The sequence below is a fragment of the Macaca nemestrina genome, chromosome 2 (genome assembly GCF_043159975.1).
Source record: "Macaca nemestrina isolate mMacNem1 chromosome 2, mMacNem.hap1, whole genome shotgun sequence".
Lineage (NCBI taxonomy): Eukaryota > Metazoa > Chordata > Mammalia > Primates > Cercopithecidae > Macaca > Macaca nemestrina.
In genome coordinates, this window is record NC_092126.1 from 43,160,042 (window position 1) to 43,173,613 (window position 13,572).

Consider the following 13,572-nt stretch of genomic DNA (forward strand, 5'->3'; position numbering starts at 1 on the left):
CACTAGTGATGAGCAGCCACAAGCTTCCTCTGACAAGACATTTAAGGAATGGGAAAACTGCATTGTATCCTTTCCTTCTGTTAATAAATGATAAAGTAATTTGCACTTTATAAAAATATGTTAACTCTGTCACTTGGTACGAGAGTACTTGGATTAAAAAGGCCCTCTGTGTACTCATCTCTCAACGGTAGCTAGAATTCTATGATTAAAGCCTGCTTCTAACAGATTTTGGCCCAAATACTAGAAGCTGGTTCTTCCACTATGAGGTGCCTCCAACAGAGAGACTGTTGGACAGAGAGGCCGTGGGACAGATGACTTGCTACTAGGAAACCCTGATGAAGGTTTCCACAAATGTGCAATCTGTATGTGTGTCCAGCATGCCTGAACAGGTTTGGCTGCCAGATTCAGGCAAGAAAAAAGTAAATATTGTGTCTAGACTCAAGGATAAAGGTGTTGATGAGTGTGTCTCCCCAGGTGCATTGAGGAATAGCCACTTCTCGTTGAAAGCAGAAATTTAAGGTAACAGTTTCAGAACTGTGTGCTGGCTTAGGCGGAACCTCCAGATTTTTCTGGGGGTGAGGGTGCATGCTCAGCCTGCACTGTAAGCCCATCATGAAGGCAAGCTGGGCTTCTGAAATAAGGACCCCTGGAGGATCTCGTCTGTACACAGTGAAATCTTAACACAAGACAGATTGATTTGAATGTATTCTTCCCCTGACATAAACATCTCCTGGGAGAGCTAAGGCAGACCAGCCTGGGGGTGTTCTTCTCCTGGGTGAGAGGCTAAGTATGAAGGGAGAGTCCAAGGACGCCCCCACCTCAACCAGGATAATGGTGCAGTTTGTGTGGACATCCTATGGCTATGCCTTTATGTTCTCTGGGATAAAAAGTATTTCCCTCAAATGGGACATTCTGCTTTAGGCAAAAGTGTACACCTTCAAAACATCCCCAAAATCATAGAGCTCCAAATTTCCAGGACTCTTATTTTGACTAATACACCAGAGAGTGACAGAGAGAGAAGGAAAGAGGGAAGGAGAAAGAGAGGAATGGATGGAGAGAGAGGGAGGGAGGGAGGCAGGTAGAAGAAAGAAAACTAGCCCTCCCACCTTCTTCAGTTTTTTTATAGGTTTAATTTACTATGAGAGTTCTAACCCAGAAACAGTAAAAAAAAAAAAAAAAAAAAAAAAAAAAAAAAAAAGAAAAAACTGTATGTTTTTGTACATTTAGATGTAAAAAGATTTATAGTAGGCATAAAGAAAACAGTGATAGTTTAAAACTAAATTAACTACTCCAAAGAAATCCTTAGTTAAAAACTAACTAGACAGATTGTTACATAATCAAAGTGATAATTTCTTCAAATTTACTTCATTATAAATAGCATTGTACATGTGTGTGTGAGAGATAGAATAAGGAGAAATGGTTAGTTAACACTTGAAATATTTTGAACAGAAATCCACACTTCAGAGCGAGCTGCTTAAACTCTAATTATAAAAATCTATATATGAGACTTGTTTATCAGCTAAAAAGAGATCAGAAATGTTTTTTTCAGAACCCAATAGAAAAATGGACAAATAAAATGAACAAACAATTAACAGAAGGGAAAACTCAAGATGCTAAAAAGCATATAAAGATTTCTCAAACTCATTAATTTTAGAAATGCAAATTTAAACCAAAATCCGGCATTATGGACCCATCAGATTAACAAAACTGGACACCTGGATAGCATCAAAGTTGGTGGAACTTGGAACCTCTGTGCACCGTTGGTGGGAACACAGACAGGGGCGGCCATGCTGGAAACCAAACCAGCACCATTAACCAGGACCCAGGAATTCCCTTCTGAACAACCCCCAGGGAAGTTTTCTCAGATGCACGTGGTAAATGGGCATGTTTGCTATAGCAGCATTTGCAGTACAAGGAATTGAGGAAATGGAGGATGAATGATGAGGTGGAAGGTACGTAGATCAACATGCAGCCTTGGAAGCCATGTGTCAAAGATGGCAGAGCCAGGAGATGGAACCAGTTGGAAAAGAGCTATGTGCCAATCAGGAACACTTGCTTTGGACTTTATAGGAGCAAGTTCATGCAAAGAAATTAAATTTTAAAAGGAATTAAAACATGTCATAGGACAAAACTAAGAGACATAACATTTCGTCATCTAGTACTCATTGTATATATTTGGGTTTGTGTGTTTAGGTTTCTGCATTTCCTTAATTAGATCTGTTACATCTGCCTGCGTACCTCAGGAATTAACCAAGAGTACTCCTCATTTTATTTCTTAAATAATCAAACATCATTTTAAAAAATAAGAAGAAATACCCAGGTGAGAAATACTCAAATGTGGCTCTCTTTATAGGGGTGAAAGCTAAAATGAGGCCAATTATGAATAAAAATCCAATATTTCTCATGTGCTGGTCAAATATATGCAGTTATATTAAGTTTTTAATTATACAAATGGCTTTATTTTAACTCACTTAAGTTCATGAGATAACCCTAATTGCCTATTTAGTATCCATTTCCACTTTCTTACTAACAAAACAGTTAAAACTATTCCGCCTCCCTGCTGCCCTTGCTGCTAGGCATAGTGATTTAATTCAGTATGGCAATAAGATGTAGGTGGCCCTGAGGAAGAAGTTTTGTCTGAAATATAAAAGAAAGCTTTGTTGAGAGGTAGCCTTTTGCTTTCCGCCTTCCTCCTTATTTCTGCCTGGACCATGGATGAGAGGTTTGAAGGGCAGCAGCCACCTCGTAACCACAAGGCACACCAAGACTGAGGCAGAAAGTCTGCACATTGAGGGTGACAACACAGAGGGATTTAAAGGAGCTGAATTCTGGTGGCTTTGCCGAGCCACAGGAACAGCCTGGACTCCCTGCTACCCGCCAACCCTACCCTACTTCTTATCTGTTAGTCATTGTTAGTTGGTTTTCTATTATTTGCAGACAAATGGATTCCTGATACCATGTTAATCTTTCTGCACAATTTCAAATACAAGGACTTCTGTTTTCTTTAAAAAGTGGGGGTGGTGGAGAAAGTCATGAACTTAGTGTTCTATAATTTATATAAATGTCTTGCAAAGTAATTTAAATTTATAGTTTTAAAATGATATTCAGAAATTAAGTTGAGGGGGAAAAAAGACTGTCTGATAAGTAAGAGTTTCTCCTGAATATCCAATATAAAATACGAAATCAAAAATCTAAAACTCTATTTATAAAAGTGTATTTTTAAAACTTCTTTTAAAAAGTCAGCTTCACAATGTGGTGATTCCTCAAAGAACTAAAAACAGAACTATCATTGACCCAGCAATTCCATTACTGGGTATGCACCCAAAGGAATAGAAATCATTCTAGCTTAAAGACACATGCACATGTATGTTCACTGCAACACTATTTACAATAGCAAAGGCATGGAATCACATAAATGCCCATCAATGACAGATTGGATAAAGAAAGTGGATCACCTGAGGTTAGCAGTTCGAGACCAGCCTGGCCAATGTGGTAAAACTCCGTCTCTACTAAAAATACAAAAATTAGCCAGGCCTGGTGGTGTGTGTCTGTAGTCCCAGCTACTTGGGAGGCTGAGGCAAGAGAATCGCTTGAACCTGGGAGGCGGAGGTTGCAGTGAGCTGAGATCGTGCCACTGCACTCCAGCCTGGGCAGCAAGAGGGAAAGTCTGCAAGAAAAAGAGAGAGAAAGAGAAAGAGAGAGAAAAAGAGAGGGAGAGAGGGAGGGAGGGAGGGAGGGAGGGCTTGGGACATATACACCATAGAATACTATGCAGTCATAAAAAAGGAAGAGATTGGGCTGGGTGTGGTGGCTCACACCTGTAATCCCAGCACTTTGGGAGGCTGAGGCAGGTGGATCACCTAAGGTCAGGTGTTCCAGACCAGCCTGGCCAACATGGCAAAACCCAGTCTCTACTGCAAATACAAAAAATTAGCCAGGTGTGGTGGAGGGTACCTGTAATTCCAGCTACTCAGGAGGGTGAGGCAGGAGAATCACTTGAACCTGGGAGGCAGAGGTTGCAGTGAGCAGAGATGACACCATTGCACTCCAGCCTGGGAGACAAGAGCAAGACTGTCTCAAAAAAAAAAAAAAAAAAAAAAAAAAAAAAAAAAGGAAGAGATTATGTCTTTTGCAGGAACTTGGATAGAGCTAAAGGCCATTATTCTTAGCAAACTAACACAGGAACAGAAAACCACATACTGCATGTTCTCACTTATAAGTGGGAGTTAAATGATGAGAACGCATGGACACAAAGGGGGGCTTGGAAGGAGGGAGAAGATCAGAAAAAAGTACCTATTGGGCACTGGGCTTAGTACCTGGGTGGCAAAATAATCTGTACAACAAACCCCCATGACAGAAGTTTACCTATATAAGAAACTTGCATGTGTAACTCTGAACCTCAAATAAAAGTTTAATTTTTTAAAAAAAGATGAAAACATTTTTTAAAAGTCTGCTTGAGAAATAAATATGTCCTAACCAGGAAAAAGTGCAATACATACAAGTGTTTGTAAACAGCTACAAGCTATAATTTTTATCAATTTCATGATAAATTCAAAATCAGGAAATAGAATGCTATTATAATCAAACTGGGCTTTAATTACAAATTTTATTTTTAAATATAATTTTTTAAAAAGAAAGTAATTAATATGCTATGAAACTGGCAACACTCTAAAATTATACTAAGGTATAAAAATAGAAACTTAAGATAAACATAAAATGACATTAGAAGTTCTTTCAAGGATAAAATTTCCACCATGAAGTTGTAGAATCTGAACCAAGAAATGAAAACAGAACGATTCCCTAACTTGTCTTTTAAGAAAACAAATCTTACACATGAGCTTTATTTTCTCTAAATGATTGGTAATTTCAAACTTGGGAACTTTTTATTGAATGCTTTAGTTCAAAAGAAATAAAAACATACTGTATAATAAAACTGGGAAATTTAACTTTTCATAGTCTAGCAATTTCCTTATAAATTGAAATGAGAAAAAAACATCTATTGGTAATCTTTTTGTTGAAATTCAATTCTTTGTAAGTGACTGTGTGATTTATCTCTCTAGCATTTGCGCAGTTTCTGCAGAAAGCAAAGATAGAACTATATCATGACATATTTTAATTATACCAAGATTAGGTTTTACAGCAGAGGCAAAGTAACTGAAACTTTTTATGACTGCAATTTTCTACATTTCTTATACTTATTTTCATATAAAAACAACAATAAAATATAGTCGAGTTACACTTAATTAAATTGATACTGGAAAATATATAAATGTAATGTTAATGCGGTATTACAATTAATATTACAAATAATATTTCAAAATCCAAATAACTGGGTTTTAAAAAATAAGTTGCTTCTAATGAAACTAGATATTGTAAAATTATATAGGTGCATACTTGGTTTAGATAATTTTTAAGAAAAGTATTTTGGTAACACTGTTAATACTAATTACAAGGTATCATTGATCTCCTTGTATTTTGCTGCCTTCTATCTTCTGGGGTCCTGGATTTATACAATTATCGAGTGTGGCAGAGAACTGTACCACCTGCCATGGAGGAATTGTGCTCCTCCATGCAATTAGATGAGACTGCATGCTTAGTCCTGGCCAATGTGCTGTGGATCAAAGTGGTATGTGCCCCTTCCCAGACAAAGCACAGTAGAGCCAGGATGTAATACAGCATCTCTCTCTTTACCCTGCTGAGGATGGTGCAGTTTTAAGATGGTGGACCTGGCCAGGTGCAATGGCTCACGCCTGTAATCCCAGAACTTTGGGAGGCTGAGGCGAGTGGATCACCTGAGGTCAGGAGTTTGAGACCAGCCTGGCCAACTTGGTGAAATCCCATCTCTACTAAAAATACTCCATCTCAAAAAAAAAAAAAAAAAAAAAAAGATGGTGGACCCATGTCAGAGTGGATCGCTGAGTGGATTCCTGAGTGACCATGTGGAGCATAACTCCAACTGACCCACAGTAAATATAAACCATGAATGGGAAAGAAATCTTTGATGTGTTAAACTATGTAGAATTATTTTGGCTAATTAACTGAGATAATTAGTATGTCTCTACTCATCTAAATAGAGTTCAACACAAAACTATCTAGAATAAGAGTTAAATAATGTCATTAATAAATACACATGCATATGCAAAATCTAGGTTTACATTTTAGTTCACAGAGATAATTTCAAGCAAAACTCAATATCTTCAATTTGTCTATGTTCTGTACTAATCGTATGGAATGTCTGCATCACATACTGGAAGTCCTATGGTTTTGTGTTTCTTCAAGTCTTTCTGAGAAAAAATAAAAAGCAAATGAAAGTAGTTTTTTTCTTCCAAATTATATACCATAACCAGATGATACCAAGAATGAAACTTACCTGGAACTCTAAAATGTAAAACACACTCGCCACTATTTGGTCTTCACCAACCACCAAGTGTTTCTTGAAAGCTCTGTCTGATCTATTCTGCACTAAAATTCATGCTCAAATTCAGGAACCCCCCACCCCTGGAGACCAATCTTCCTCCTACATTTTGACCACTTATTGTCTTCTCTGTATACTACTCCTCTTCTTTGCCTTCAGTGGAGTGGGTCTCAGGGTTTGGTTCTATGTTCCTAACCCTTTCACTCCACACTTTCTTCTTTGAAAAGCTCATCCTCATCTGTGGCTTCATTGACTTGCAAATCTCCCCCACTATGGCAGATCTCTCATCAGCAGTGTGGGCGCATGTGGTGCCCACAGGGCATCTCCACTTAGGTGTCTGGTAAGAACCTCAAGAAGTTCATCATTTCCCCCCAACAAGCCTGCTTCTCTTCCTCTGTCCCTTTCTCAACATTGTCATCAACCCACACATCTAGAATATTATCCTTGGAAATCCTCACTCATCAAGTTTCCTCCCACCCCCCACTCCTTAGTTTTCCCATTAAACTCGGGCCTTTTCTTTTCACACACAGCTATACTTACGCATATTTCTGCACCAGCTCCAGTCTTCCCCACTCCTATCCATTCAACACTGCTTCAAGTGAGCTTCCTAAATGCCAGTCTCACCTAAATCCTTCAATGCCTCCCCATCGCCCAGGATTGAGTCCCCTTAGCATAGTACTCCAGGTTTCCTGTGATCTCATGCCCTGTGATTACATTTTTGTAATGGAGCCTCTTTTCTCCCTACTCCTCTCCCTGGCATCTGAGTTCCAGCTGTACTGAACTCCCTGTGCATCCCTGGACCCTGCTTGCACCCTCATCTCTGGACCGTTGTTCATGCTATGCCCTGCATCTGAATGCCTTTCTCATCCAGTTCATCTAGCTAAGCACTAGTCATCATTCAGGTTTCAGCATGGCCACTACTTCCCTGAAGATGCCTTCTCTGCCCTCCAAGCTGACCCAGGCTTCTCCCCTCTGATGCTCCACTTCCCTGTGCTTCCCTAAAGTGGAACAATAGAATTACCCTGTCATTGCCTGTCTACTAGCCTATCTATCCTCCTCACTCCCAACTCTATGAGCTTTCTATGGGCAGGGACAGAGGTAGATTCTCCATGAATCTGAGGATGCTCGAGCTTCAGGCTCCTCACTCGCCCAGCTCCTTCCCAAGGCTCTTAGAGGAGCCATAACAATGTCCTCATTCAGTGAGAACACAATCCTCAACACTGTCTTCTCATGGTCATATGATTTGTCAAAAAGATTCAAACACAACCCATTAAAAATGTCATCTTTTTCTACCTGACTTCCCCTCTATGTCACTTCCTTTCATATGGGGGCACTGAAATGGTTGTGGGATAGGTTTAATTTGGGGTCAGTGGGGGTATTTTACAAAAGTGCTTCACGGTTAACTTCTGTGGAATATTCTTACTGTCTAATGCACAGACCCCCCCAGTATCATGTACAAAAGTGCAGGGCCAGAGATTGTGTTGTGATATGAACATGCTCTATAGCACCTGGAGGTGGAAGATAAGCAAAGTTTAAAACGCTCAGAGCTGGAAGCTTATCTGTGTAATATTCTTAAAATCACAGGAAGAATAAAATTACTAGCAAAGACTTCTATGTTCTTCCACATCTAGATTGAAAATGCCTCTCTTTTCAGGAATATATTCAATAATGTCACATACGGAATTATACATTTGGCACACATTTAAAAATTTTTTATGGGAATGCCACAAAATAAATTGTGTCATCATTCTTGTGCTATAGGGTACAAACCTGTAACAATGCTACAAACAGAGAACATGTTTATATGGGAAGTAGCATGTTTTAAACATCCCTATGGATCAGGACAGATCTTGGTGCATCTGAAACAATTTGTGTTCCCCAAACCTGAAAGATTCAGATAAAACAGCATACAAAATCATCACCAATGCAGGAAGATGATCTGAAGAAACCAGTCTGGCAAAATTGCTACACAATGTATGTAGTATAAAAGTAAGTTCACAGGGTACTATGTTAAACATGTATTTGAACTCTTTTGTGTGTGCCTTAATTTCAGATTAATATTGTATGTTTTTGGAATTAATTATCACCACAAAACTCAAATATAACAGAAAGGAAGCATCCTAGTGGAAGCCAAAAATATCAACTGAGAGACTAGCAAAGGCTTCACAATGTCCAAATCTCCTATATCACATGGTTTAAAAAGCTGATGGCACAGAGGAAGATAAGGAAAGAATCATGATATCCATAAAACAGAAATAGATAGATTAAAAAAAAACAGAAGGGATAAAAAGGTTATAAGAATCAACACACTATCAAACAAGAAATAAAAGAGCAGAAGAGATGCAGTGCAGAATTCATATATCCAAAGTAGAGGTTTTCTCCTAATTCACAACAATCCTCACTCTTACAAGACATTACCATAATGATGCCTGAGGATAAAAGAAACTTTCCCCAACTCTCAATAACATAAAGCAATTTTTGATGATAAACTATACAAGAGAAAGGATTGAATTGTCTTTTGGTCCTCCTTGGAAAAGAACATTACAAAATCATTGTCATATGAAGAGATGATCAAAGACCATGCTATCAAAATATAATAGCAAATATAGATATGTGTCAGTTAATTCAAGTAGAGGATTGTTTTTCTGAACTTTTCAGCTTTTAAAAATGTAAAATTTGATGTAATTTCTTATGCTAAATAAATATTCACATTTTAGCTATATTCATGATCTTGTATTATTTTCACTAAAAGGATACATAGTAGCGAGATCTACTCCCAGGTGGGTGGGGACTCTGTTTTTCATATTTCTACCTCCTATCTCAGCCCTGTGCTGTCACCTTGGACTTGCTCAGTAAAGGAAAGGGATGAGTTAGTGAGCTGGCTGTGTTACTATCACCCTGCCTCTGTGACTCCCAAAGTCACTCCACCCTCTAGGCCTCTGATTATTCCTCTATGTATGAAGAGTCCTTTCTTTCCCAAGGGTTTGGACATCCCTAGGGCTGAGGGATCTGCCTCAGAGTCTGCCAGGTCAGTCAGCAAAACTGCAGAACAGCCTGTACTCCACAGATGAGCAAATGTCCTGGGAACTTTGTTTGGCTTTTTGTGTGTTCAAGGACTTCAACTTTTTAGAGCAGTTTGAGGTTCACAGAAAAACTGAATGGAAGGTAGAGAGATTTCCCACATACCCTCTCCCAGACACATCTAGAGCCTCCCCCATCATCAACATCCCCACCAGAGTGGTACGTTTGTTACATCAGCACATCATTTCCACCCATAGTTTATACCAAGATGTCGTACATCCTATGGGTTTTAACAAATGTACAGTAACATGTATCCATCATTATAGTGTCATAAGAGTAGTAGTTTTGCTGCCCCCCAAAAATCTTCTGTGCTTTGCTTATTCATCATTTTTTCTCCCAAACCATTTACCTTTTTACTGTCTTCATAGTTTTGCCTTTTTAGAATGTCATATAGTTAAAATTACACAGTATGTTGCCTTTTAAAATTAGCTTCACTTAGTAATATACATTTAAGTTTCTTGCATGTCTTTTCATGGCTTAACAGTACACTAATTTTTAGTGCTGAGTAATATTCCATCATCTGGATGTACCAGTTTATTTATCCACTCATCTACTAAGGAAATCTTGGTTGCTTCCCAATTTTGGCAATTAAGAATAAAGCTACTATAAAGATCTATGTGCAGGTTTTTGTGTGGACATAAGTTTACAATTCCTTTGGGCAAATACCAAGGAGCATGATTGGAAGATAATACAGTACAAGTATGTTTAATTTTGTAAGAAATCATAGAAACTTTGTTTTTGATGCACATGGCCCAGCAAAGAGTCCCTCTGTAACTGGCCCATTGTAGTTAGTTAAGGCAACACAGAAGTGATGAATCACCTGAAATCGAATCCTATGTTGCACATTCCTGCCCTGTGGACAGTCTATAGGCTTGTTGAATTGCACATGAAATGGAAGGTGTCTCACCATTCTCTAAAGCAATGGAAAATTCTCTCATCCTCTGCCATGGCTGATTCTTTGCACAGGTCACAGGTAAGGGGCAGTGAGGATGCTCAGGCTCATATTGATTTAGCATAGTCAGGCCTTCACTGTGTGTATTCTCCTGTTGGCTGCCCAAGTTCAAGGCAAGGCTGTTATTAATGCTCCTGCTTCAGGATGTTAGTAGATGGTTGAAGTTATTTTTTTTCCTGGGCACATTTAAATGGACCTAGAACATTGTAATTGCCACAAATGGACTCCCTTCCAAAGGCAAGCTGCACAACTTGGTAATTTCTTTGAAGGCTCACATTCTGCTGCTGTCTCCTTCTACCCAAGTGCTGAGCAGAAGCCATGTGTGGAGCCAGGCCTCTACCACGCAGATCCACCCACAGTCCAGTGCAGAAAAGGACATTCATGCTGAATGTGCAACTGTCAGAATAAGCTACCGGCTGTGCACTGAAGGAGACTCAGTTTTTCTTGCTGTAATAAATACTATAGAACACTTCTAGTAAAAATAACTATAGGGCACAAGCCCTGCCCAAGAGCTTTATTTTTATAGTTAATCCTCTCAACAAGGGCAAGCAGTCGGTAATATCCAAACAGACACAAGTCCCTGTGTTTAACACTGTTTTCTTAATTGTAAAATAGCAGTGATGACAGAAACCACAACTGATCGCACACCTACCTGGGGCCAGACCCTGTCCTAGGCAATGGGAGTGAAAGATGAGAAAAACACATTTTCTTCTCACAGCATTTAAGGAGCTCCTGGGGTCGGGGTGGAGATAAACATTTAAACAGGGGATTTACAACAAAGCAAATCACAAACGACACAATGTTTAAAGGGAAGTTTGAGCAAGTCAGAGACATTTTTGCTAATGCAGGTCTAAAAGAAAGCTATTTAGCTTCCCAAAATAATTTTCTATGAAAATCCTTCCAGACTGTATTTAAAATATAATTGGGTTTAGAGAAGGACAGGAAAACAGAGAGATGCAGATCCAACATCCAATCTTTATTGCTATGCATCTTTCCCCCATTAATCTTCACAATAACTCCCATTATGTTATCACCACTTGATTACCTTTGTTTCTCAGATAAAAAAACCTGAGGCTCAGAGAGGTTAAGAGACCAAAGCCAGGTCACAGAGCAGCACGAAATCTGAATGCAAGTGTGTACAATTGTCAAGCCCATGTGTTCTCCAGCACTCAGCAACCTTTTCCGGAATGCAGACATAGTATGAATAAGGGACCCCCTTGTATTACAGAACCTGGAACTTGAGAAAACCCCAGGCTGAGTTGGAGGTTTTGAGTCCTGTTTCTTCATTCATTTTCCCCCTTTCTCCTGCTAAACACAGCTGCTTCACCTTACCAGGCCCAAGATTCATTGCTGCTGGTGTTCAGGCCTGAGCTCAGCTCTCTGGGGACCATGTTTGAGGAGCTTGGTGACTCAGACCCTCCACTCTAAATTCCTATTAAGCACTCTAGATTTAATAGCTGCTATTAATACAAATTATGCTTCATTAAGCATGAAGCTAAGGAGAATGCAGCTCAGAGGCTCCGGTTCAATACAGGACTGAAGGACAAACAGCACGGCTATTTTTAATCCTGGCAATGTCAGTGGGGAGAGAACAGCCCAATGCTGCATGTGCCTGTCCCTACTTCTGCAAATTGAATTTTCATATTTTCAAATAAACATCCCTTGTTTTTAGCTTGTGGTGTGTGACAGAAGTAAACATTTCTAATCCTTGAGAGATGGTAGTACCAAGAACATTTTTCCCTTCACAAAACTTTTTTTCTACAAAACCTAAGAAGGTACAGGGAGGGAGAAGCTATCAGCAGGTCCCCTAGCAGGGGTTTCCATTAGAAATCTTCCTGGAGACTCTAACTCCACACCTCAGTGAAGGCTCATGGGCTGGGGGTTAGCAAATCTTGCCATGACATCCTATTAACCTCGCTGGTTTTATAGACTGTGTTCTATCCAGAGGCAGCTCAAAAGTAGGCAAAAATTACAACTGTGGAGTTCTTCTAGATTGGGGATCAGTAAGCATTTTCTGTAAAAGGCGAGAAAACCAACATTTTAGGCTTTGTAAGACCTATAATCTCTGCCATTGCAGCATAAAAACCACTACAGACTACACATAAAGGCATGTGCATGACCGTGTTCCAATAAAACTTTATCTGCAAAAATCAGATGTAGGCCAGATTTGGACCACAGACCATAGCACCCTACATTCTATCTGCTTCAAACTGTCACATCATAGATTTTGTTGTAATGGGTATAACCTTAGTTTCGTAAGACTATGTCATGACAACTTTATCTGTTTACCTACAAAATTGTGACAGTTGATAGCCATTTAAAAAGAAATTCTCTGTGTGATACCAGTACAGGCTTATGGCATTACCATGTTTGGATGGCTCGAATTTAGTTGTTAGTTCCACTGTGTTCAACTAAGTCTGTAGTATCACATTGACGGGGGTGCAATTTGCAATCAGCACTTTGGCTGAGAAGTCAATTTGGATACTTTTGTATTTTATATAGTACATGATCATTTTTGTTATAAGAATCTGACAATGAGTACACTACCCTTTCTTCCAATGAAATGTTCTAGTTTATCCACTATAGTAGGTAAGATATATGTTTTGGCTAATATTCATTCCTACCTTCTTTTGAGAAGTTCCTTGCCCTTCAATTTGATGTTATTGCTTTGGCCAATGAGATATTAGGGCACAGAAAGGGAGGAGAAGCTTGAAATGACAGGTCTGAGCATGCTTTCCACCATAAGTGATGCCAATAAGGTGACAGAGCTGCTTCCAAGAATTTATGAGGAACAGGGTAGCCCTTGAATAAGATTGCTAGGGGAAAAAGAAAACAAAATTTAAAAAAAAAAACAAACAGATTACTAGGCCAGATGCAAACCTAGTGACTGTCTTACAGGGCAGTAAAACCACAACTGAGAGGTGGCAGGGGAGGGGTTATTTTCTGTAAAACAGATTAAAAATTGGCATATAACTTTACAATGTCTGGACCAAATAGTGAATAGCAAGGTCAGACACAGGTACATTCTCATAGATACTAAAAAATCAATCTTCAGTTGAACCTGTTAACCATTAGAAGGATATCTGCCTACATTTCCGCCTTATTCTCAAGCTTTAAGCAATTC

The 13,572-nt window shown here is 39.1% G+C and overlaps 1 long non-coding RNA gene across 14 annotated transcripts in view; it reads right to left on the bottom strand.

The window, feature by feature from the left end:
* LOC105469972 (uncharacterized) overlaps positions 1-13,572 on the bottom strand; it is a 98,177-nt gene that overhangs the window by 603 nt on the left and 84,002 nt on the right. For 7 of the 14 annotated variants that reach the window (XR_011619755.1, XR_011619757.1, XR_011619748.1 and 4 more), the window contains 2 exons: positions 13,073-13,264; positions 3,955-4,071 (listed from right to left, as the gene is read on the bottom strand). This is a non-coding gene — a long non-coding RNA (uncharacterized lncRNA). Of the gene's footprint in view, positions 1-3,954; positions 4,076-8,185; positions 8,300-11,100; positions 11,181-13,072; positions 13,265-13,572 lie in introns of all 14 variants that reach the window. The other 7 variants (XR_011619750.1, XR_011619754.1, XR_011619749.1 and 4 more) reach the window with 7 other exon arrangements.